Source organism: Orcinus orca, chromosome 6 (assembly GCF_937001465.1).
Source record: "Orcinus orca chromosome 6, mOrcOrc1.1, whole genome shotgun sequence".
In the NCBI taxonomy this organism is placed as follows: Eukaryota; Metazoa; Chordata; class Mammalia; order Artiodactyla; family Delphinidae; genus Orcinus; species Orcinus orca.
In genome coordinates, this window is record NC_064564.1 from 12,649,338 (window position 1) to 12,675,405 (window position 26,068).

Consider the following 26,068-nt stretch of genomic DNA (forward strand, 5'->3'; position numbering starts at 1 on the left):
TAAAGCAATTATACCCCCAATAAAGATGTTAAAAAAAGAAAAAAAAGAGGAATGGTAATACCAATTGTTGATGGTAAAGAAAAGGAAAATTGTGTTTTCTTACATTTCTGGTACAAAAGTATTTATTATTGTTATTTCATCTGTTCTTTCCCACTCCATTTCTAAGATGAAACCTCTGTGACGTCTGGGATCTTTGCATTATACATTGTTAATCCAAATTGCTAAAACAATGCGTGGCACAGAGTAAGTGCTTAATAAATATTGAACAAATAAAATATGAAATATTGCCAAACTTGCAGAAAGCAATCTCTCAAGCTCTATTAAAATGAAAAACTACACATACCTTTCGATTTACAATCCCACTTCCAAGAATCTCACTGTGTACTAAGACGTCCTTATATAGGAATATATGAGATACAAACACGTTTATTGCCGCAATAGTTGTAGCAACAAAAAACAAAACAAAAGAAACTTTGTAACTGCTCACCAACTGGGGAATTGTTGAGTAAATCTGCACTTTAAAAGTCTCTAAAATATTATGCATCTATCAAAAAGAACATGTTAGATCTTTACCAGCGAGGCTAAGAGGAATTGCTACAACATATAGTTAGGTGAGAAAAGCAGGATGTGAAAAGTGAGGCTGTCCCATATTCGGAAAAACCAAAGAATGAGACAAGAAACCCCTATGTAGGCACATGTACGTGTTTTTATATTACATGGAAATAGGTTTGGGAGGATAAACACGAAGGTGTTTACTTTGGTGACTGGTAGAGGAGGTAGAGACAGAGGGGGGGCAGAGACAGAAAGGGAGGAAGCACGCCCACACCCAACAGAAAAAACAGCAAATTTTAAAAAGTGCGTGTGTGGGTGTTAATGCAAAGCAGGACTCCAAAAAGATATTTCCTAAAGTGTTAATATTGTTTATCTCAAGTAATGAGACCTCGTGTGACTTTTGCCTTCTTTCTTATGATTTTATATATTCCTTGAATCCTTTAACAGGAAACATAATCTTATTGGTACAAGCAGAAAATGAAAAGAGATGTAAATGACTTGCCAGGGACCAGAGGGGGCGTAAGGCCTGGACCCGGGTCAGCTCCAGCTCTGGAGAACGGCTGCCTGGGCCTCAGGCCTTTCCTCCCTCTCCCACCCAGCCTCCTGGCGCAATGAAGCGTCAACCATACTGCCACCAATTTTAAACTTCCTGGGCAGACCTTTATGTCCACTTAAATAGCAGAACTGAACATCTACATAACTTGACAGGAAGTAAAATTCCTCCGATTAAATCACCACTACTTACACTTCCTCGTCCTTTGACTCCTTAGTGGTGTGTATGCAGATGCTTTTCCACGGGTTTTATAAACACATCGGTTCTCTAGGGTCCCTCCACCCCAGAGGCTCTGACTGGAGCCTGAGTTACGCAGGAAGCCATGTGACAAGCAGAGCTGTGTCCGCGTGCTCGGGCTGCCACCCCGCTGTGATATTTTAGAAGTTTCGGGCTGGGTGGAGCCAGGAAACAAACGCAGCGTCCACGCAGAAGCCCAAGGCAACACGTGCGGCTCCCTGGGTGTTCAGGGGGCTTTGCTGCACTTAGAGGGCACTGGCCTCCTCCCAGCGGGGAAGGATGGATGGGAGAAGGATGTGAGTTGTGTGTGTGTGTATGTGTGAGAGACAGTGCACACACGTGCACCTGCGTGTGTCTGTGAGTGCATGACAGAGCAAGCATGTGAATGCACCCGTGTGTGTGTGTGGGTGTGTAGTGCAGGGGGTAGGGGTTAGAAAGAGGAGGGGATGTTGGGGGAGGCGACCTCTGCTTGTTTATTTGAAATGAATTAGACGCCGCTGCCCACCTTAACCAAAGCAGGGAGATCAATGTAGGCCCCCGGGGAGACGCTTAAAACCTGAAACAGGGGCTTCCCTGGTGGCGCAGTGGTTGAGAGTCCGCCTGCCGATGCAGGGGACACGGGTTCGTGCCCCGGTCCGGGAAGATCCCACGTGCCGCGGAGCGGCTGCGCCCGTGAGCCATGGCCGCTGAGCCTGCGCCTCCGGAGCCTGTGCTCCGCAACGGGAGAGGCCACAACCGTGAGAGGCCCGCGTACCGCAAAAAACAAACAAACAAACAAACAAACAAAACCTGAAACACAGCCTCAGCCTGGCAGGGGATGTGGCAGAGGCAGTAACTAATAGAGAAACTGGAAACCCTTTATTTACAGTGGCCAGCATTTCACAGGATGAAAGCACTTGACATATATGATTCATTCAGTATTCATGTAGCATCCATAGGGTGGTTACAATTACAGTAAGTCCCCTACACACGAACGAGTTCCTTTCCGACAGAGCTGTCATAAGTCCAAAACAGCCCAGGTACCCAACTAACACAGTCGGCTATATAGCACTGTACTGTAATAGGTATATAATGCTTTTCACACAAATAATACATAAAAAACAAGCACAAAAAATAAACATTTTAAATCTTACAGTACAGTACCTTGAATAGTACGGTACAACAGCTGGCATACAGGGGCACGTTCGCGTCTTTGAAAGTTCTCAGCTGGACGGCTCGTATGTAGGGAACTTACGCTATTCTCATTTCACAGCTGAGGACGGAGTGGCAAGGTGGCTTGTTAAGGTCACACTGAAGGTGACAGAGCCAGGTGCCAGAGGGGGTTCTCAGCCCCCCCGCTGCCCCCGACCTCCCTGCCCAAATCAGGGACATGGGTGCCCTGCCTGGGGCTCCATCCCCTGGGCCCACAGCTCAGGCTCAGACACACAGTCCTCTCCGCTGGGGAGGCTGCACCTTCCTCCAAAGCCCTCCTGCCGGGAGGAAAAACCTCTAGGGAGCTGCTGGACGGGGGAGGTCTGGAATTCCAGGCAGAGCCTCATACAGCCATCTCCCTCCTCCCTGGCTCTGGGGGGAGTGGGTGGTCCAGGCAAGCTGGGCTCAAAAGCAAGCCACGAATTCACTGTGTGAACCTGGGCAAATCACCTCATCACCTAGGCTCAGTCTCCTGACCTATAAAATTGGGAAGTATGAAACTACTCCCCGTTTTCATACATAAAGACTTCCTGAGAAAACATACTCAAAAGTGAATGCCGAAAAAAGCCAAACAATGGACTTTCCTGTTTGGGGCTGAAGGGGCAGTTCTGTTTCTGTGGAAATTAAACCAGGTTTCGGTGCACTTTTCTGCTTGCAATGCCCTATGGGTGCGATTCCTTCATCCCGATCCTGGCTTTATGGAATGCCATATCTTTAGCATGTTTTTAAACAAAAACTAATAACGTGTCAATTATGTCTTGCCTATTTGGCAAATCTTTGTCTATTTTTAGCCTTTCACAGATGTCTTTTAATTATGCACTTACCCATGATTACAGGCGTAATTCCAATGACTACTTGTGTAAAATTTGGGGGCAGATGCACCAAAACATTAAAACACTTGTGAAAACACTATTACCCAGATGAAAATGGTTGTCCTGCCAAGACGGAGCTGTTGGCAGGCGGGTGGCAGTCCATTCACCAGCTGACGTGCTCAAGTCCGAATTCAACACATGGAAAATGTTTGGGGATGTTGACCCATAATGCACAACTACACAGGTTTTATAGAGTTCAAGGACCAACAGCCTGTACATAAATCACGTGGTTGTCATGCTGACCAAACAAGATGAGGGTCAGAAAAGAACGAGAGCAGAGAGGATGCTAAATAAATTCTAACTAGAGGATGAACTGGGTGACAGAGGAGAGCTTCATGGTGCCCTAAGCTACCACTGGGGTCCTTCGGGATTTCCTAACCTTTCCTTTGGGGGTGAGAGCCTGGGTGGTGGTGGAGACGGTAAGTGGGGGACAGAGGCCACCGAGGATGGCGGGCTGTCGTGTGGCCCCGGGAAGTGTTGATGGCCCTGAGTCCCTCCACCTGAACTGGCTGCTCCAGAAGCAGGTTATTTGAGAGGCAGGAGGATGATGTGGTAGAAAAAATCTTCTGCATAAAATCAACCCTGGAATGCACATGGTTGCATGACAGAAAAATCAGTTTGACTCTGGTTTACTTTTTTTAATTTAATTTTTTAAATTGAGGTATAGTTCATTTACAATGTTGCGACTCTGGTCTATTCTTTTAAATAGCAGGTGCTGTCATGTGTTAGGCGGTCCCCCTGTGCCAGATACTGAGCCAGATGCCCCATGAACACTGTCTTGTTTGAGAGAGACCGTGGAGCACCGTTGACAAGAATGCTGAGTTCTGAATCCTGGTTTCGCTACTTTTGACCTGTGTGTCCTTGGGTAAGTTGCTTAATATTTCCGTCTCTTAGTCTCCAGATGGTAACAGTTCCTGCTCCCAGAGCGTGGTAAGGATTAGATTAGTTATTACATGCTACTGGAACATCTTAGAACAGTGCCTGGCCCATAGTGTTTAATAAATATTTTACTATTATTCCACATATACAAATAATCAACAATAATATTTCCTTTAGTAACTGTGGGACAGGCAATGCTACCTTCTTTCTACAGATGAGATGGACTTGAGAGTTGAAGCCACGTCAAGCTAGTGAGCTGCGGAGCCAGCCTTACACCCACCTCTGACTGGTTCCTAAGTCTGGGATCTGGAAACACTGCCATGTTATTAGCCGAAAGCTCTACCCTCTGACTTAACCTGCCAGACACGGGTGGGTAGCTTCAAGTTGGAACAGGTAAGCCTGTGTGCAGACCCAGGGCCCATCCTGGGCGTTGGACGTCATGGTGAGACGCCAGCCTCTCATTGGCGAGTTCCTTCTGCCCTCGTGGAACATTTGTCTACTTCCAAGCATTCCGAGGCCTGCCCCCCACGAATCCACTAGTGCAATGCCCATTTCCCAGAGAGTACAGTGATGGGCCTATGACTCTAAACTAAAGAAGAGGCCAAAGAACTTGAATTGAAACTTATTTTTCGAGTCTCAAGTTCAGGATAACTCAACTTGAATGACGCTACATCACCTTTGCCCGTATCGCTCCACCCACATGTGATCATGAAACAGCTGCAGTGTTGGCTCTTAGAAACTATATTCTTGTGTTCATTCAGTCACTGTCAGCCGTGTACTGTGTCAGACACAGCGAAGACATAGAGATGAAACAAGGAAGGCGTCCGTTCTCGGGGGACGATAAGAGGTGAGACATACACTTAAGTCACAACAATCAGGGTAGGCAGGTGACATACAGAAGAGAGGCCTTGTGAGCTCAGCAAGAAGAAATCACTTCCACCTGGAAGAAAACACTAGGTAGTCCTTAACGGATGGCTCAGATATCACTTTTTTAGATTAAAACTATTTTTAATGAAAACTTTCTAAATATAAAAATAAAGAGTATAATGAACACCTCCATACTCATCCCCCTAGATTCACCAATTATCTTTAGAAATTGTTTTCTTGATTGAAGTACTTTAGGTGTTTTAAGACAAATCATTTTATAAATAAAGGATTGAAACTTTGAAATGAAATGAAACTCATGGCTTGAAACATGCCGTGTCACCTCCACATACTCTGCACGTGTCTTTAAAACATGGAGACATTTTCTCACAATGTCATTATCACACCTAACAAAATGAGCAATAATTCTGTGGTTTTATGTAACATCCAATCCGTAATCAATTTCCCCAGTTGTCTCAAAAATGCCTTCTTGCTGTTGGTTTGTCCTATCCAGGATTCAAACAAGCTTCACACATTCTATGGGATGGTTGAGTCTCTCTCAAGTCATCTTTACTGGAACTGCCCCCCAGCCCCTGTTTAGGTTTGTTTCATGCCACTGAGTTATCGGATCCAGAGTGGTGGTCCTGTGGAATGTTCTGCGTGCTGGAGTTTGCATCCTCGTGGTGGCTCACAACCTGCTGCTCTACCTACCTCTTCCTCATACATAGAACTAACTCTGCGGGGTCCACTACATTCAGGTTCATCTTTTCCTGGTAGGGATGCCTTATGGGGGTGACGTGAGCTCTGTGTCACAACCTATCTGGAGGCCCAACTGTCCAGCGGCACCGCTTCAGTGATGCTAAGATAGATCTGGGTTCAGGTGATGCTGGTTTGATCCTTCTATCGATCATCTCCTCATCAACATTTCAACTAATGGTTCCATGAGGGGTCACTAAATACTGATGTGCTAATTCCAGCATTCCTTCCACGCTTGTTAGTTGGGAGTTGAGAGAGTAAAGGATGAGAGCGAGAGAACACCAGAAAAAAATGCCCTGCATAATTCCACCAGGGCTGGGTAGTATCTGCATATACAGAAATGGTGCTTTCCCAAAGACGTCGACGCAAGAACCTTGTTCAGAGTTTTCCACTGGCTGGATGCTAATGCTAGAATTAGTCAAGAAACCACAGTTAACACCTTGTGCGATATTTTCAATACTAGTAGAATATTTGCCCAGTGCTAGCACAGGACCCACTGTAGAGTTGTAACTCCTGCCTGAGTATGTCAGGGCCACTGGGCGAGCTAGCAGTGGACTTGGACTTGCGTGTGCCCTTGGTCAAAGCGGTCGCCAGCTTAGGCCCAGTGAAGAGGAGACACACATATGGCTATTTCAATTTTGTAAACTGAAAATATTTCTGCAGTGGAAATTCACTCCCCGCAATGGTAAATTGATCAAAATGATTTTCAGGTGGTAAAACGTTTGAGGGTGCTGAGCAAAACTTCAGGAAGGAAGACAGCCTTCTTGTGACAATGTGTTAAGTAAAATATAGACACATGCTTCCTGTGTCACCTACATTTGATTCTGCTGACATAGGCAAGCGTGAAATTTGTTAGGCAATTAGGTGGAAAGTGGCACCATGATGATATTTAAATTCTTGTGATAATTACTAGCTTATGAATAAAATTCTTTTATTGGGAGACACCATGTACATTTATACTAAAAAAAAAACCCAACAACCACGGGCTTCCCTGATGGCGCAGTGGTTAAGAATCCGCCTGCCAATGCAGAGGACACGGGTGCGAGTCCTGGTCAGGGAGGATCCCACATGCCGTGGAGCAACTGAGCCCGTGCGCCACAACTACTGAGCCCGCGCACCGCAATTACTGAAGCCCGCGCGCCTAGAGCCCGTGTGCTGCAACAAGAGAAGCCACCGCCATGAGAAGCCAGCGCACCGTAACAAAGACTAGCCACTGCTCACCACAGCTAGAGAAAGCCCGTGCTCAGCAACAAAGACCCAATGCAGCCAAAAATAAATAAAAAGAAAATAAATGAAAAAAAATAAGCAAACAAAAAACACACAGTAGTGCTAAGTAAAACATGCTACCCGTATGTCAAAACAAACAAAAAAACTACTGGTGTATTTGGTACTGATGGGACCATGGATCTTAATCTACTTTTAAGTTTCTATTTTTTTTGCACTGATTTTATTAAAAAATTAAATCATGAGTTCACTTCCTAATGGAGTCAGTTATGATTCCTTAGCACAGTAGTTCCTAAGCTTGCATTATCAAAGCTGGGAGTTTACGGCCAGTTTGAGGCCCAGTCCCAGCAGTTCTGACACGTGTAGGTCCAGCCTGGAGCCCCAGGACCTGCATTTTTAATTACTGCCCTGACCATGCGGATGCAGACAGGTTCATCAACCCCACTTCATGAAGACCCTTTCTTTCATTTGGCTGCATTTCTGGAGTATTACTTGCAAAAAGGATTAAAAGATAGTCCTGAAGACCTTGGGTATTTCTTCATATGAGTCCCTCGTAAATAACGCTTGTAGTTTTCCTGCCTGTGATCCTCTTGTCTTTAAAAGGAATGATTTTTTTTTTGGTCCTCCATACACGTGTCCCTCAAAACGACCCTGTGAGCTGAACAGAAACCTCATCCTCGTCCTCAGGAGGGTGAAGACGGAGGTGAAGAAACAGAAGCAACTGAACAGGGATTTGTGTCACATCGCTGACGGGAAGACTTGTTCTCGCAAGCTGAGGCTCACAGGTGTCTTCCCAGATGTGCGTCTGTTCACGACCTGAATTGCTTTCAAAGGCACTAGCCATCATCAGTCCTTTTGAGCCGCCTCTCCAATGTTTATTATGCACAACTCAGAGGCGGAATTTGTAAACAGAAGGGAGGCTTGTGTAGAGAAGCACCTCCCCCAGGCTGGAGGGGGCGGGGAGACATTCGGACTGAAAATGCTGGCTCTATTTTATGCTTGCATAACAGGAAACTGGAAAAGGGTAAAGACAGAAAGAAAGGAAAAGAAAAAAAAAGGTCTTAGGTCCCTGACATTTTTTTTTTTTCCTTCGGTATGCGGGCCTCTCACTGTCGTGGCCTCTCCCGTTGCGGAGCACAGGTTCCGGACACGCAGGCTCAGCGGCCATGGCTCATGGGCCCAGCCGCTCCGCGCCATGTGGGATCTTCCCGGACTGGGGCACGAACCCGTGTTCCCTGCATCGGCAGGCGGACTCTCAACCACTGCGCCACCACGGAAGCCCCCCTGACATTTTTTGGGTTAACTGTAATTATTGTGAGACATGGATGTCCGGCTAGAGGCACAGAGATCTAAAATTAACTTATAAAACTCTTTGTTGTAGGATTTGCCTATCACAGGGGAGCATGAATACTAATGATTACTAGCACTGGACCTAGTATTCCTTCCTACTCAAGGCTGGACACTCTGCCATGTGCTTTACATATAGTATATCTAGACCTGACAGTAGACATACTCCTGCCCATTTTATAGATGAAGAAACTGAGGCTGAGTGAGGTCTAAAGACTTGATCAAGACCGTACACCGAGTCAGAGACTAATATTTAAAAACCAATTCTCTGGCTTCGAAATCTGGCTGAATCTACTGTGTTCCAAAGTATGTGAAGTAATGTAAATGAAACACTTGTGATGACATCTGTGAAAAACATAAAAATGATTAGAAAATTATGTATAAGTAATAAGTGATAAACAAGTAAAAGTAGATTACAGTAGGATTTTAGAACAGGATGCAGGTCTTAGAGATTGTAAACATAGCAGCAATAGAAAAAGAAACTAAAGTGAAGTGCTTTCAATAAATAAAGAGAAATAAAACTAGAAAAAGAACAGGGCACAGCGACCTGTGAGACAACTGACCACATTAAGTGGTCAAAAAACACATAATTGGATTATCAGAAAAGGGATGGAAGAGAAAAAAATTTGAAATGAAAGATGGAAATTCCAAATTTGATGAAAACTATAAACCCAAGGATTCAAGAAAGTCACTCAACCTCATGTATGAAGAAAACCACATCAAGTTACATCATGATCAAATTGCTGAAAACTAGTGATAAAGAAAAAATCCCAAAAGCTGCTAAAAAAGATACATGATAGTTCTAGAAAAAAAATCATAGGGGAAATCTTTGTGATCCTGGCTTAGGCAAAAAAAAATCTCTTAGAACTTAAAAGCATGTAAGCATGAAAGAAAAAATGGATAAATTAGACTTTTCCAAAGTTAAAAATTTCTGCACTTTAAAAGACACTATTAAAGAAATGAACACGTAAACCACAGACAGGGGAAAATGTTTGAAAAACATATATCTGATATGAGAGTATATAAATAACTTTTTCAATGCAATAAAAGAAGGCAAAAGTTCAACTTAACAAATACTTGAATGAAGAAGATACTATATGGGGAGTATGAAAATATTGTATCTGGGCCTTCCCTGGTGGGCCAGTGGTTAAGACTCCGCACTTCCACTGCAGGGGGCAAGACTTCCATCCCTGGTTGGGGCACTAAGATCCCTCATGCCGCGTGGCACGGCCAAAAAAAAAAAAAAGAAAGAAAGAAAAAGAAAATATCCTACCAAGGGCAAAAAGAAAAAAAAAGGGAGAACTTTGCTTCAGTCTTTCTTGAATAATTCATTACTTTTTTGGAAAGGCAATCATGCTTTTTGCCCAGAAAACCTTGAAAGTGAATAATCTGGACTCATCTATAAGATGAGCAAAGGCAAAAAAGCCAAAAATACTTTTATGAAAGCAAGTTCCTGAATGATTTTTTATTAAATAAGTTGAACTATATAACTTACTTACAGTAGTGCCTTGACACATAGTAAGACTCGATAAATGTCAGTTATTATTATAGCATGGCTTGATAATATATTATTATACAGACCCCCAAACCATCAAGAAATACTGACATTTGTTTATTTAGAAGCTTGTGTGACTTGGGGCAAGATTTTTAAATCTCGCTGAGCCTCAGTTGCTTTATCTATAAAATGGGGCTAGGGATATGTTTCCTGCTTGCCTTAAAGGATCAAATGAAAATCATTTAAATAATATGTAAACTTTAAAGTACCATACATAATAAAAATCTCTGTTAAGACCAAATAATAAAACCTAAAAATTTAGAACTGTCCATCTTCCAGACTATCCGCCTCCCTACTGGATCACTAATATGTCATCAGGTGGACTTCAGTGCAGTGTTTAGAGTGAAGTGTTTTTTTTAACATCTTTATTAGAGTATAATTGCTTTACAATGTTGTGTTAGTTTCTGCTGTATAACAAAGTGAATCAGCTGTATGTATACATATATCCCCATATCCCCTCCCTCTTGAGTCTCCCTCCCACCCTCCCTATCCCACCCCTCTAGGTGGTCACAAAACACAGAGCTGATCTCCCTGTGTTATGCAGCTGTTTCCCACTAGCTAGCTATTTTACACTTGGCAGTGTATATATGTCAATGCTATACTCTTACTTCGTCCCAGCTTACCCTTCCCCCTCCCTGTGTCCTCAAGTCCATTCTCTACATCTGCGTCTTTATTCCTGTCCTGTCCCTAGGTTCTTCAGAACCTTTTTTTTTTATTTTTTAGATTCCATATATATCCGTTAGCATACGGTATTTGTTTTTCTCTTTCTGACTTACTGAGTCAAGATTTTTACATGCTAACGATGATATTGATTAGACCACATTAAGAAATGATAATAAGTTCTGAAAAAAAGCTAAGGAAACACCCAACATGATTTTCTTGGGTGTTGGTCCCTGGGTCTGATTGAAGAACTAGTCTTCATTCATGGCGTAGCCCATCCATCATCCTGGCACCCTGTTTCCATTACGTCACCCCCTCCTCTGGCCCACAGCACTTCTTACAGCACCAAACACAGTCCTTTGGGCCTTCTGTTTACTGCCTGCCTTCTAAATTAGATTTTGTGAATGCCTCAAGGGAAGGGGCTTTTTTTTTTTTATCTTTGTATCTCCAGGACCCATCTCAGCACTTGGAACGTATTCTAATATGCAGTAGAGCTTTCTCTTCTTTTGAATGAATGAATCAATCAGAGAGAACCCAAATATAAGAAAATGCCTACTTATCCACTTCCCCCTAATATCCCGCTGCCATAAAGAGTAATCAGTTTAATTTACCAGGACTATAGTAAAAAGATGCCATTTATACCAAAAGCCAGTGTTATTCTATGTACTGATTATCGATCCCTAGCCAGTACTATGTGGTCAACAAGGCACATTGATCTAATGTTTAATATTGTATTACATCTAAGATGTCCAAAATGAAATAATTTACTCCTTTTTTATTGCATGATTATTTCCCATATTTCAGGAAGTCTTTCCCCTTTAAGGGCTGCCAATTTTCAGGAATAATCAGTGGTTAACTTAGCAGAGGTTCTCAGAGGAAACAAGGAGACCTGAGATTGAATTTTGCCCCATCTTCTTGCCTCCAGGTATGCACGCTTGTGTTTAAGGAGATTCAGGACAGGATTACTAAGAGAGAAAGGAAATCAAACACATTTAGGAAGCCAAAGTCACTTAAGGGTGCCAAATAGTTTGTTGTTACTAAAAACATCTGTTTGAAGAGAAGAGGCCCCTTGGTTTTCAGGAAGTCATGGGTTGAAGTCTCCCACCCGTTGGGTTGAACTGTTGGGTTTGGTCTCTTGGATTTCAAAGTTTCTTTGGCTCCTTAAGCCTTGAGTGATAACATTTCCTGTGATAAACTCAGCTCATCTCCTATGGTTAATTAACCAACCACAAATATTTCTGTGTCAGGCCAACTCCCTGGAGAGAAATGCAAGGCCAAAACATTTCCTCTTGTTAAGAACCAAGGATGGCCATGATCATGGCAGAGTCTCTTATTTGAACACATTCGCAATTGGCTTTGGTTAAAGAAGTAAAAAGAGAAGCAACTCTCTCAACCATAAGGCACTTTAGCACAATGGGTACGCACACGCAGAGCTGGCAGTGAGACAGGCTTGGGTTCGAATCCAAGTCTCCCCAGATGGGGATCGTATGGTCACCATTCCACGCCTGGACTTCCTGTATGGAGACACAGATCTTTCGGATTCTTTTATTTCAACCCCAGACTCCCAAAAGGGGGTGGGAGGGAAGGAGAGAGAGAGAAAGAAAGGTCTGCTGTTTTTAAAAACATTTTGGGGGCCACAGCCTCCTTGGAGAATCTGACGAAGCTACAGACACCTCCCCCTGCAAACACACTTATGTGCATACATGTCCAATTGTGTGTTCATTTTCAGGACGCTTCTTCCCCAAAACCCTCACAACGATTCATGGACCTCTGACTAAGAATCTTGGTTTAGACTATGGGACAAATGAGGCCAAAGCCTTGGGTTTTGTTTCCTTATGAGTCATTTCATTTCACAGAGAGGAAAGTCTGTTTTCCGGCCAAAGACCACATCAGTAACCCTGGTCAGCGAATATAGTTGCTGACAACGAGGGAGCTAGATGAGAGGATGAAAACTCAGGCCACTATCACCACGGCTTCAAATGCAAGTCCAAGTCCACCCCACTCCACCCCCAAATAAGCATTCCGTCTCCCTATATAACTGTCGTTCCTCGGAAGGACTAGGAAAGGATACTCTTTGGCTGAGTGATGCAGTTCAGAATGACTTTGCAAGCTACATGTTATTTTGTTTTTAATCATAGCCCTCTGGGATGTTAAAAAAAGGAAACTAAAATGGCCAGTTTGAAATAGAGTTAACACAGTGAAATATTATGCAGCTTCAAAAATGATCCCTGTGAAGACATGTAGCCATGGGAAAGATGCTTATGTTAAGATGAAAAAAAGAAAGCAAGGAAAAAGCCTCCAGAATCCAAAGGTCTCTGTCCCTTATGATTCCAGCAATGAGAAGCTGCATCGTATGAACCAAGACAAGCAAGTCTTGGGTAGAAATCAGAGGTTAGTGGAATTATTGATGGCTCATATCTATTTCCAAAAATTTTTTGTATTATATGATTCTTATAGTTTTAAAGAAAGGAGGTAAATGATAAATCTGTACGAAATCAGCCTATTCTTCCAAATGGCTGTGGCGGATCTCCTGTTTCTAAGTGGCCCGGCCGTTTCTGTGGCTTCCCTGTGAGCAGGTGAAGAAGGAAGGTCCCCGGCGGACCTGGTCAGAGCTCCGCAGACCTCACGGAGCACAAAACCCCAGGCTGCAACTGGAAGAGCGGAGAGAGCGCATCCTTATTCCTAGGCTTGGGTCCTCGTCATCCGAGTCTGGGCTGACAGGGAGACTGGTTCCTGCAAACAGCATGAGGGATTTCACGTCTAAATGTACGTGACCTTCTGCTTTTTAGATTCCCCCCATCCACAAGCAGAGTCAGAACTAAAGGACACACCCAGGTGACAGACCACTCCCCTGCCAAGCTGGAAATAGACACAGGGTCCCCGCAGGGTCCGCATGGGTCCTGGGAGTTTAGCTACTCTCACAACAGCCACCAAGAGAAAATTGCCAAGGATCTTCCTTCAGTGCAGCCAGCTGGGGGGCGGGGCGGGGCGGCAGCAGCTTCATCAATAAGGACTTGACCTTCTTAAGGTCATGGTCAGTGCACTAGTCATTAGCATGGAGGCTCCACAGCCCAGCTCTGACCTCAGGCCTGGCTCACGTCCCTCAGGCGAGCTCCTAACCGCCTCCCTCTCATCTCTGCAGCCCTGCAGCTGGGGGTCGTGAACAGCGAGAGCCGCCATCACCGCATCCTGCACATGTGGCTTTTCCTTCCCAAAGCGCCCAGCACATGCAGGGCTGCCCTCCTTCTGCAGCTCCTCCACCGAGGCTCTGCTGGCCTCTAGAGAGATGAGTGGCTACCTCGTCTGATGGCCCCGAAGCCCGTGGCAGGACCTGGGGGACAGCCCCGTCACAGACAGATCCGATAGGGGTGGGCACAGCGGGTGCACATCTGACCTCACCTCACAGAGACTCTCGTTTCTGCGCCCTCGGGGCCTCGCGTGAGTCTGGCTTAGCGCACGTGGATGTGGATGCCAGGGTGTGGCACCCTGACAGCCTTGACCCAGGGCAGAGGCTGGAATAAGACATCCCAGCAGCGGCCTGCGTGGATAGAGAAGTAGGATCAGATAGGCCGCCTCAAAGGCCTGATTCCCTTGAGCTCCCCACCCCCAACCTCGGACCCAACCCTGGAGAAAGGGGGAGGGTACTGAGCTCACTGGGGGTTTTTCCACTACCCAGCAGAAACAAAGATGCTCAGACTAGATGTTTCGTTTTTGCACACTGAGTGTGGCTGAGATTCATACCCTCCCACCTGGGTCCACACTCTGCCCTGACCCCCCCTGAGCCCACCAGACATCCTTCCAGAGGCAGCAACACCTTCATCATAAACTTGCTCAAGCCGTGCTGCTACCGTCTGTGAAGCTGGTGTCCTTGTCAACAATTTCAGAGGTTCCCCTTAGCGTCATTGTTCTCACAAGCAGGACATTCTTCTTCTTCTCTATTTGGGGGTGGGGGGATAATAAATGAGCCAAATACTGATTCCTGAGTGTTCCCAGGCTGTGCGGCCTTGGGAAAGTAAAAGAGAGTAAAGCAAGGAAACAAACTCAGCACCGCGCTGTCCTCCCCTTAGGTTGGCAAGCGCAGCATGGGAAAGCTTCAAGGCAGTCTTAAGGCCAGACAGACGGAAGTGAAGAGTGACGAGGTCCAGCCCGAGGGCCAGGCCAGTCACCGATGATCTGTGTGACCTCATGAACGGTACTCTGCTCTCTGGGTGTGTGGCTGGGAGTTGGCGATACAACTGGGGTGTGTAAATGGGACCTGGGATGGAGACCGTGCCACCCAGCTTGAAGCCCAAAGTCCTTTCTCTTAAGCTCCCTGCTGGGCTCCATGGAGGGAGCCTCTAGCCAGGCCCGGGTGGAGGGGAACGGCCATAAGAAGCTCACGAGATTTTAGAGCTGGACCTTCGAGGTCCCACAGGATCTCTCCCTGGGGAGATGGGCATTTCCGGCAGAGAAGAGGATTTAACAAAAGCTCTGAGTTGTGGTGGGCCCAGTGAGCCTGGAAGCGGACGCCAGGAGAGGGGACGGAGACCCAGACTGTCTGGTCTCTGTTCTCAGTCATCGAGGAGTCAACAGAGATTTTACCCTGACTGGTGACAGGGCCACGTTTGACCTTTAGAAAGACCTCACCGGCCACATGCAGGATGGACTGGCGTGGAAGAGACTGGAAGCAGACAGATGAGCTCCCAGGATGTGCAATCATCCAGGCTAGAGTAGGGGGGACCTGAGCTAAAGCGATGGAGACCTGGGGGCGCATTTGAGAAAGGAGAAGTCAGTGTGATCACGGTGCTGCCCTCACACAGGGAAGCCTGGGGAGCTCCGGCCGTCCTCTGCCTTTGCTACACTCCTGCTTCCCCTGCACTTCAGGGCTCCTTTGTAGGAACACTCCACACTCCTCCCGGAGATGCCAGGGGAGCTGGTCACCTTAGCAGGGGATGGGAGGAAGGGCTGGCAGGGCACCCAGGGATTTCAGACCCGGCCTGTCCTGCGGAGTGTGGAGTCAGGCCAATGAACACCAGCCCCCGAGGACAGGCGGGCCTGGCACCTCCATCCTCCCCTCTGGCTTGCCCACAGCCCCAGTCCCAGCCCCGTGCTCCCGCAAACACGCCGGGCCTGGCTCTGGGTGGGAGAGTGGTGGTGGGTGCTCTCGGCCCTCCCGAGACCCACTCAGAGCAGAAGAAGACATGTCTTGCCATTTGATGACAGAAAACATTGTGCGGTAGAAAGTATGAAGGACTTTGGGGAGGAGGTGCTCCAGCGACTAGATTTCTCCAGAATGGAAGAGGCCTGGAGAACTCTTTATGGGGCAGACTGGATTCATTCACTTTTTTTTTTTTTTTTGCTGTACGTGGGCCTGTCACTGTTGCGGCCTCTCCCGTTGCGGAGCACAGGCTCAGCGGCCATGGCTCACGGGCCCAGCCACTCCGCGGCATGTGGGATCTTCCCAGACCAGGGCACAAACCCATGTCCCCTGCATTGGCAGGCAGACTCTCAACCACTGCGCCACTAGGGAAGCCTGGATTCATTCACTTTTGTTGCAAATGCAATTTGTTGTGCTGGGTGGTTTCTTGGTGTTGTTGACAAGTGTGTGTGTGTGTGTGTGTGTGTGTGTGTGTGTGTCCATGTGTACGTATGAGCCGGTGTGTCTCTGTGTGTGCTTGTGTGTCTGTGTGTGCGTGTGTGTATGTGAGCACACCTACATCAACAAGCCCCTTGCCTGCAACAGATTTTCTTTTTCGTCTTTCTAGTACAAAATTCTTAAAACAGGGTCCAAAAAGGACTACCGCACCAAACACTGCATGCCGGCAAGTTCCAGCCTCCTGAGGCTAAAACCTCAAGGGGTCCTGCCTCAGGCGTGGGAGATGGGGGCGCGCTCCTCCGTCACAGGGCCCCATGGAGCAGCAATCACCACCCTGGAAACGTCTTTTGAGCACCTGCTCAGGGGAGATTGGCTAGTGGCCCCTCCCACCTACAATGAACTGAAAGTATTTAACCAAGAGAATTCATCAAAGACCTTAAATATAAAACTTCTGACAACATTATACACCTGGACAAAACCAGCTCCTGAGGCCCGTGTTTTGTTTTTTGTTTTTTTTTGCGGTACGCGGGCCTCTCAGTGCTGTGGCCTCTCCCGTTGCGGAGCACAGGCTCCGGACGCGCAGGCTCAGCGGCCATGGCTCACGGGCCCAGCCGCTCCGCGGCATGTGGGATCTTCCCAGACCGGGGCATGAACCCGCGTCCCCTGCATCGGCAGGCGGACTCTCAACCACTGCGCCACCAGGGAAGCCCCTGAGGCCCGTGTTTCTCTCCAGTCCTTCTTACATCTTTCCCTTCCCTTCATTGTCAAGGGCCTTTCCCATCAACAGGATGAAAAGGACCACACGTGGTTACGGTGACGCTTTCACAGCAGGCAGCCCCCGCGGCAGTTCTGATGGCACACGAACAGACGGGAGGAGGGCAGGGCGCACATCACGAGAGAGTGGCTTTCTGTGCAGGCTGCAAGTAGAGGTTCCACGCGCCAGCATGAATGTGGCGGAGCCATTTGCACGGATGTGGCAAAGGCCGAGTTGCACCCACCTCGGTCCACCTGCGTGTCCCTCAAGGGGCCTCGAGGAGAAAGGTGTTAAACCCTCCCGACGCCACCAAAGTGTGACCTTCCTATGAGCAAACTCTTGTGCAAGCAAATGGGATCCTCCTGAAGACCAGAAGGAGCGAGCCAGTCACAGGGCCTGTCCCCTCGGCTCTGGGCCAGGAGCCTCTCTGGGGGTGTTATTTTCGCTTCCCGTTTGCGAGTTCTCAGAGGGCACTTGTCTTGGTGACAATGGGGCGTGGAGGACCCTAGGAAGCTCCATCTGACCAGGAGGGTAGGGTGGGAGTGGGCGCCTCTCACTGACTGCCCAGGTGGGAGCAGCCTCAGCGGGGGTCAGGCCGCGGCAGAAACATGGGCTCGCTGAGCCCCATCCCTCCTCCACACCTGTGACAGGGCCACCGGGCCCGGTTGTCAGGGGCGACATCTGCAATCTCAGCCTTGACGGCTGGGAGCCACAGCACTGTGTCCTGCACTGAGCCCCGGTCCCCTCTAGGAAGCGTCTCCGCCCATACTTCTAGGTGACAAGAGTGGCAAAGGCCTCCCCTGCGGGGGCCACCTTGCCTCATTCTTGGAGCAGGTCCCTGGAGTACACAGAAAAGCCACCTTCACCCCTTGGAAGTCAAACAGAAGCCAATCCTTCCTGTGCCAGCAGCCCCAAACCTTCCTGAAATCTGATGAAAGCTATAAACGATCTTTGCTCAAGACCTGTCCATTCCACAAAAGCTTGCATGCAAGTTCAAGGAGGTCATAGGCTCCATGAAACTCAGCAGGGGTCCATGATCTCCAAGACTTAGGTCGCCAGCTGCAGCAACAGGTGCAGAGACACGCCTGCTGTGGGGAGAGGGTCTCCATCCAGGGCCCTGCACCCCTCCTTTTTCCCTGCCACCAAGCACACAGCAGGACCACTGGATCCCTGGGCGTTTTCTGCCAGGCTTGGGACTCAGGAGAGCCCAGGAGGCAGGTTAGTCTCTACTCGGCCCTGCTCAGCAAATCCCAGATACAGACAAGGCGCAGATCGGTACTTTGGCACTGAGATATTATGCCTCTCAGGCAGCCATGTGCTGGAGCCAGCTCACGCTGGTTTGTAAGAGCCAATTGTTAAATTCGGGGGGTATTTGTGAGCTGTTTGTTAAGTACATTGTTATTCAAAATTAAAATTACATAAAATATAATTAAATGACATTAAAAACGGAGGTAATACACACTCAAACCTCATCCCTTCCTAGATACTTTACTCTTGTCTCTGCTCCTAAAGGTACTTATATCAGTAGTATCTGTAGGGTGGACACAGTATAACTGTGTGCTACCTTGCCTCTTTCCAGCCTCCCAGCTTTGCGTTCAGCCAAGTCATGCTGGCGGCTTGAAATCAGCTACGGCGAGAGTGTTTACACCACAGGAATAGGCAAGGGCTATACATCTGGGCTTGATCTGTTACGCTGATCTTCCCAACTTAAGACAGTGATGGAGAAAATGTTGATAATGTTGATTTCATTTAAAAATATTTGTAGCTGTGAATAGCACCCCCCAAAATGGGGAAAATTTTTAAAGTAATAAAAAACTATTTTCCAATTTAGTAAAGAAGTGGGTCACCACACAGTTCCGACACGTCTTTGTGGTTTCAGTCTGATCTTACTTCTTGGCATAAATGAAAATCTCAGTGAAGTTCACGTGCATCGATGGCAACCATAGCTTGACTTTGGATACAAGGGTTTGGCAAAAGTCCACAAAAGCATTCTGTGGAGAATCAATGGGCTATATGGTATTTATAAGAAAGGGTATTGTATATATTAATGTTTGTAAATTATGCATCATACATCCTTCATACCAGTAAAACTGATGATTAACTTATACGTGTGAATGTTTGCTTCCCGGAAAGCTGGTGGTTGAGCACATGACAGCACATCCCTGCTGTCAGTCCCGAAGACTCCTATCTTAACCTGACACATCCCTGACAGCACTGACAGGTGCCAGGGAGTCTGCCAGACCGACCGACAGACAGACAGACGGACACTACAAAATGGAAATGGCTCTCATTAGGAAAAGGAGACTTCAGCCTTTCCCATAAAGCCGCCCAAATAAAATCATAAAATGGCTTATTACTTTTGGTCCTATCTTCAAATGCAATACTTTTTTATTTTTTAATATCTATTTATTTTATTTTGCTGTGCCGGGTCTTAGTTGCGGCACGTGGGATCTTCGTTGCTGTGTTCAGGATCTTCGTTGCAGCATGTGGGATCTTTGGTTGTGGCATGTAGACTCTTAATTGTGGCATGCATGTGGGATCTAGTTCCCCGACCAGGGATTAAACCCGGGCCCCCTGCATTGGGAGCACGGAGTCTTAACCACTGGACCACCAGGGAAGTCCCCAAGTGCAATACTTTTTTTAAAAAAAATGAATTTATTTTTGAAAAGTCCCATTTACTTTAGAAATGGTAGGAATAAAAAGAATCTTACCATGAAATAGTTTTATATAATCTCGGTAACAATAGAGGCTAGAATAACTGTAAAAACAGACAGTTGAAACAGGCTATTTGTCTAACTATAATAGACTCACAGCTGGATGTCTCACAATAGGTTGGTCTATGCTTTGTACACAGAAAGGGAGCTAATTCTTATTCAGTACCCTCACCACGCAGCAGGCTCTTTCCAGAACACTGTCCTGTTTTTGTTTACTTATTTATTTATTTCCTGATGTTTCCAAAAAGATTTGGGGCCACTTATAAAAATAAATATGAAATAACAGGAGAGAAAAGTAGCCAAAGAAATCAGACCAAAGGGTAAGTTAGGGCAGGAAAACAAATTTGACAGTAAGGCAGGTACACAGAAATACAGACCCTGAGATGGGGCTCCCCAGCTGCTAATATGGTTAGATGGAAAATTGGCTCTAAGTGTCCTGGAGTCTGAAGCAGCGGGTGGGAAATGACCCGTTGGGAGAGTTGGTGTCTCCCGGGTCTGGAGTCTGAGAGGAATTCTCCCAAGGCTCCTTTTAGGGTGGTGCCGAGTGCAGTGGTGGGCGGCGGTCTCAACAGCGTTGCAGCAATGATGCCACAGTGAAGGGCCTGCCTTGTTTCTTACAGGCGCCTTTAGTATGAGCCAAGCACAGTGTGTCCTTGCCAAGCTGGGTGCACGGGCCTGATTCAGGAATGTGGTTGCCTGAACAGCCCAGGCACTGAGATCCAGACACACAGCTCTCGGCCCAATAAGCTCGACACAGGGGGAGCACCCAAGGCACCTAGATTCGTGTTTCTCAATCTTATTAAACCCATTTCCTCTTTTGAGAAACCAAATCACACTCTCCCTTTTCAAGATTTCAAGATAAATGTTGTGCGTACAAATAAATCTAAGAAGTTACAAATGTGAAATGTGCCTTTTCAAATTACAAGGACTCCTCTTACACGGAGAAGTGATTCTTCCATGAAGCACTGAATAGAATCTAGATGGAAATACTGTGTCCTCCTCAGCTTCAATTCACCAAAGAATTAGGACTTTGGAGTTTAATTCTTATAACACTGTGATGTGCTATCAACAAATAAAGAAATGAGACTTAAGGGTATAAGTCCCCTACTGAGATAGGTGAGGCTGCCAGTACAGTGTGAGGTCAAACAGTTGTTATTTCAGGAAGACATGTGGTGACATGCCTGAGGTGCAACAGCCAGGAAGTGGCAGGACTGAACCGTGAACTTGGGCCCTCCGTTCCACAAGCCCAGGCATCCAGCCTCTCAGCTGTAGGACCCCTCGGCCACGGCTGCTTTGCCTCTCTCCTATGCCCAAGTCCCTTCCCCTGCCTTGTACATACAGCACACTGAGATAAAATTAAATTATCCTTCCTAACCATCGGACTTGGTGAGTCCAAATATTTTGGGGTGGACAGATCCTTTTGGGAATCTGATGAAAGCCATAAATGCTCTTTGTAGAAGAATTCACGCGTCCACAAAGTTCAGGGAGCTCACAGGTCCCGTGAAACTTAAGAGGGGTCTGTGGTCTCGAGGTCAGAACTCCTGACTTAATCCATTAAACACAGAGCATCTCATATCCGTGCAGACATGTGAATATATTCGACCATCCCCTGCAGCTGAGCGATCCTGAGAGGGTGAGCCTCTTTAAATTCTGTACCCTCGGAGCCCCACTTGCCTCACCCTGGTCCTGGCGCAGCAGCCCAGGTAACAAGGTGTGCAAAGAGGTCAGCAGAGAGTGGCCTTGACAAGGCACCCGAGATAATCTCTTTCTACCCCCATGGTTTTAGGAAGCATCAGGCCTTTGGTGAGGGGGCATGCACAAGCCACACAGTGGCCCATGGGGAGCTGAAGGTCCATGGCGGAGCCTCCATGCTCCAATCATCTTGTTCAATTTAGTTCTCTCTTCTGTACCTGGAGCTGGGTGCAACTGTTTCCCCTTTACAGAGAGCTAGGTCATTTGCTCAACCCTCCCAGATCCCCCATAAGTGGCAGAGCCAGGTCCCAGTGCAGGATTGGCTGACCCCAAGGTCCAGCACCTTCCTCTGGTCCACTCTGCCTTGCAGGAGCAGAACATGCTGAAGACCTAGTGACACCCATCTCCTTCTGCAAGGGCCCCCATTAAAGCCCCGGTGTGGCCATGGTCCCGGAGTCCACTGTGACTAAGGGTGATCGTGAAATCTCACATGCTTTTCCCCCTTCCAGCTTTCTTCCTCATGTCTTAAGCTTATTTGCCTTCAAGAACGTGTCCTTGTTTCTGTCCCTCAAGAACCACTCCACAGGGAATCCACCCTGTGCTGGGCACGTTCTGGGTGCTGGGACTCAGAGGGAAGGGAGGAAGGGCCTGGTCCCTGTCCTGGAGGAGCCCAGGTCCAGAGGGGCAGCACACCAGCGAGCAAATAGCCCTAAGCATGTGCTGGAGGCCATGGGGACACAGGGATGGGTCTGGGCACTGGTGACAGAAGAGAAGACATTGGTCTTCTGATCCTGAGAATCAGGACAAGCGGGACTTGCCTGGATGAGGGGTGGGGGGCCCAGCAGGAGTGCGGACCTGTGGAGGAGGTCCAGGAGCAGTGAGGGAGCAGGGGACATGACAGGGAAGGTAATCTCCGCTCTTTAATTTTGGTCTTCATCTAAGTGATGTGATTTTCATCTAAACGCTCTCACCCCACAGCTTCATAATTCTTTCTTCTTTCTCATCTGCTTCCGCAGCGTTTCTCTAATCTGGCTGAGATATCACCTTCAAACAAGGGCACACCTGCTCTGCCGGGCCTGTGGGGTGTGCGTGCGTGCGTGCGTGTGTGTGTGTGTGTGTTGGGGAGGTCAGGCTTCTCTGTCTCCCTGGTACCTTTCCAAACACCTGCCCCTTACAAGCAAGGATGCTGCCCCTAGTGGTCTCATCTGGATACTGCAGATTCTAGGGCCGTGCAGGAGCTGGCTCTTCGAGAGTCCCAGTTCCGCTCTGCATCCCCCTGGAGATGCTCCGCTCATGGGAGAGCGTCGGCCAGCACAGCTCACTGCTGCTTGGCTGACCACAGATTCTGTGGGGATGGCTGAGCTCAGGATGGCAGAGTTCAGCGGGTATTCCATGCTGGGTCTGGGCCCTCCCTGGCCTCCATGCTCGGCCTCCTACTTCCTCACTGGTGAGGGGCCAGTTGTGGGTAGCTAGGCATGTGCTGGGGGCCCAGGAGCCTGAACCAGCGCAGTGAGCTCTGCTAGGAGACAGAGGTGGGGTGTCGGCCCTAATTTCCCTGACACAGAGTGAGGGCTCAAAAAATGTGTGCTGCATGAAAAAATAAATGAATCATGAGAAATACTATGAAGAGAGGGAAATAAGGAGCTTTCTGGGAATAGGGTGGGGAGCTCCAAGGCGATAGAGACTTCTATCCAAGAGGATAGAGACTTCCCATACATCCTTCACCCAGCTTCCCCTAATGTTGGCTTCTTTCCTAACCATGGTACATTTGTCAGAACTAAGAAAGGCACAATGATAGTCATTAGACTCCAGACTTTATTTAGACTTCACCTATTTTCACTGATGACTTTGAGGTTGTTGTTGGTCCGGAATCCAATCCAGCCCGGATATGAATTCTGGATTTAGTTGTCGCCTCTCCTCTGATGTGCGACGGTTTCCCCATCTTTACTCATTTGTCATGACCTTGACAATCTAGAAGGTCAAATAGTCTGTAGACTGTCCCTCAATTTGGGTTTGTCTGACGTTTTCTTATGACTAGACTGGGATTATGGGTTTGGGGGAAGAATAGCACACAGGTGAAGTACTTTCCTCCTTGCAGACAAAGTTACGCAATAAATACAATATGACTTATCCCTGGAGATGTTAACTTTGTGGCCAGGATTCTCCACTATAGTGTTACCGTTTTTCGCTTTCCATACACTCTACTAAGTCCAGTTCTCACTTAAGCTGAGGGGAATCAAGCTCCCTTCCGGGAGGGAGGAGTATCAACATATATTATATGGAATTCTCTATAACTACGGAAACGCGGTGATAACTCTTTAGTTCATTGGTAATGTGGGCAGTTGAGGCTAAACACAGCGGTGAACACAGTTAGGAAGTGACTAGAAAAGTTGTCAAAATCCTAGAATGTTTAAAATCCTTTCAAAATATGTTGTCAACTGTTCTTTCCTTTTCACAGTTGGCCAAATAGATCTCTTAGCCCAAAAGGCCATCGTTAAACCTATTCCATCACCCTACCCCCACATGTCTGAAAAATGGAAAACCTTATTTAAAAAAAAGAAAAAAACCCAAAATGAAACAAAAGCAACAGCCAATCGTTGACCTTGAGCCAGACGCTCCCATGCGTCACCGCTGGCCTCCATCAGCTCTGCACCGTGGTACCTTTACTCTCGCTTATAGGGAGGCTCTTGCCTGGAGCCCACAGCTGCCGTGAGTGCCCACGCATCTCGCCACCACCCGGTCCAGCCTCCTCCTCTCTTTCCTCTGTGGCACATTTACCACCTTTTCCAGCTTAGAAAGCCTGAGAAACAGAATCTACCCTGGATGGATGAACTTTTATAAATCAAACAACTCTCTAAAACAGAAATGAACAAACAACAGGGCAATCTGTTCATAGCTGCGGCTCGGATCCTAAGAATGTCTTCTCTCTCCGCCCATAACCCCCATAGCAATGTTCCTGCCCGGTCTCCCACCCACAGGCCTCCGGACACTGTTGGCACCATTTGAGGAAATGAGACGGTCGGGAAGGCAGAAGATGCATCTTACCTTGGCAATGCTCAGCGGCCGCTCACCATAGCTCTTCAGATCCCCGCGCCTTGTGGGGCAGTGTCCTTGCAGCTACAGCGAGCAGCTCGGAAGCAATCCCAAAACAGGAGCCCATCCCAGGTGTCTCAATCCATTCAGTAGCTCGTAGCTTCCTGCTGACGATGGCAATCACCCGGCCGAGGTGGCAGGCTCCCCGGTCTGTGGTCACAGCTGCCCCCAAGGAGCCCCGCCCCTCCCGCCAAGCCCTTCAAAAGCTTCCGTGGGCTCACTGGGTCCAGGAAAAGCCTGCGAGGAAGGCCCACAAGCAGCTGGTCTTTCTCTGGGCCTGGGCCGCATCGGTAACAATGCCCCTCGGCCACTGGGAAATTTTCTCATGGGGTTTTGATTGAACAACACAGATGTTGTTTTTCCTGCAGCAAAGCCTGGCAGAGTTAGTAACCTCCAAGCTAACTCGGCAAGGTATTTCGCTCTGCTTTGCAGTGTTTGTCTTCAAGGCAAGAAGGAGCCTGGGCTCTGCTGCCTTGTACCGTCTGGGTGGGCAGGGTGGCCATTCTCCCAGGCTTGCTGGATTTTTCTTGTCTTCCAGATAGTCCTGACAATACCTAGCCCATGGGATACTAAGAGCACAAACGACAGAATGAGTGAGAGGCGGCACAGAATCAGCTAATTCCCTCGTTTCTAGCACCCTAGCCAGTCCTTGATTTTGATCTCAGAGCCTCTTCGATTGTGCTATTTCACTCAGCTGTGAAAACTCAGAGGAACCGAGAATGACGCAGGTGATGGGGAAGGACCCTAACACCCAGAGTGGTGAGGTGCTGTCCTGTACCACACTGGCGGAGGGACCGATGGGACCAAGAAGGTTGCTGAGATGACCTCTGGAGACTTTGCTGGTCCAGCCAGACATGGTGAGCCACTGGACACCTGCTTTCTGACGCACAGACAAAAGGGAGCCAATGGGTGGCTTCCTCTCCTGCCTTTATGTCTGGGAACCTCAGTGAGGGTACGGCAGGGATAGAATTTAAACAGGTCTTCTTCTACTCCTGCCCTGGGACCACAGTCCAGAATTTCAGCTTCCTTATGGAGTTTCTCTCCTTGGATTTTAGGACAAAGACAGTAATTCTCTGCGAGTTCCCGGTAGGAAAGAGCTTTTTGACAGATGTTCATGGCATCAGCAGCAGAAACATGGAGTTTGTGGGTTCTAAGGCTCCTTGCAAACAGTCTGCTTCATTTCTCCCAAAAGGTTTTTTGTGAGAATAAATGGATTAATGTATAAAAAGTCTCTATTACAGTACTTAGCACGTAGTGAGCTCCAAATAACTGGTAGCTGATGTGACTATGCCTAATCTAAGTCCCAAATCTGATCCTTTAAAAAAAACTGCTTTGTCTTCTTCTATCCTTGAGAGCAAAGGGCCCAGAACAGGGCCCAGAACCAGCTGTGCTCACTGAATCACAGGTGTTATTATTTTTGTATTCACTTCCTGACACCCGAGAGTTGGACCTAAACATTTAAACACAAGTTCAAGGACTCCCAAGCTTATGCTTTAAAAGTTACTGTTTGAGATGAGATGATTCAGTCTTGTTATTTCAATTCAGTTAAC

The 26,068-nt window shown here is 47.4% G+C and overlaps 1 protein-coding gene across 2 annotated transcripts in view; it reads right to left on the reverse strand.

The window, feature by feature from the left end:
• BLK (BLK proto-oncogene, Src family tyrosine kinase) overlaps window positions 1-24,645 on the reverse strand; it is a 46,403-nt gene extending 21,758 nt beyond the window's left edge. For both annotated transcript variants that reach the window (XM_033403625.2, XM_004278695.4), the window contains exon 1: window positions 24,471-24,645. The gene's annotated coding sequence lies outside the window, so the exon portion shown is untranslated. The remainder of the gene's footprint in view (window positions 1-24,470) is intronic.
• Window positions 24,646-26,068: the final 1,423 nt, after the last annotated feature.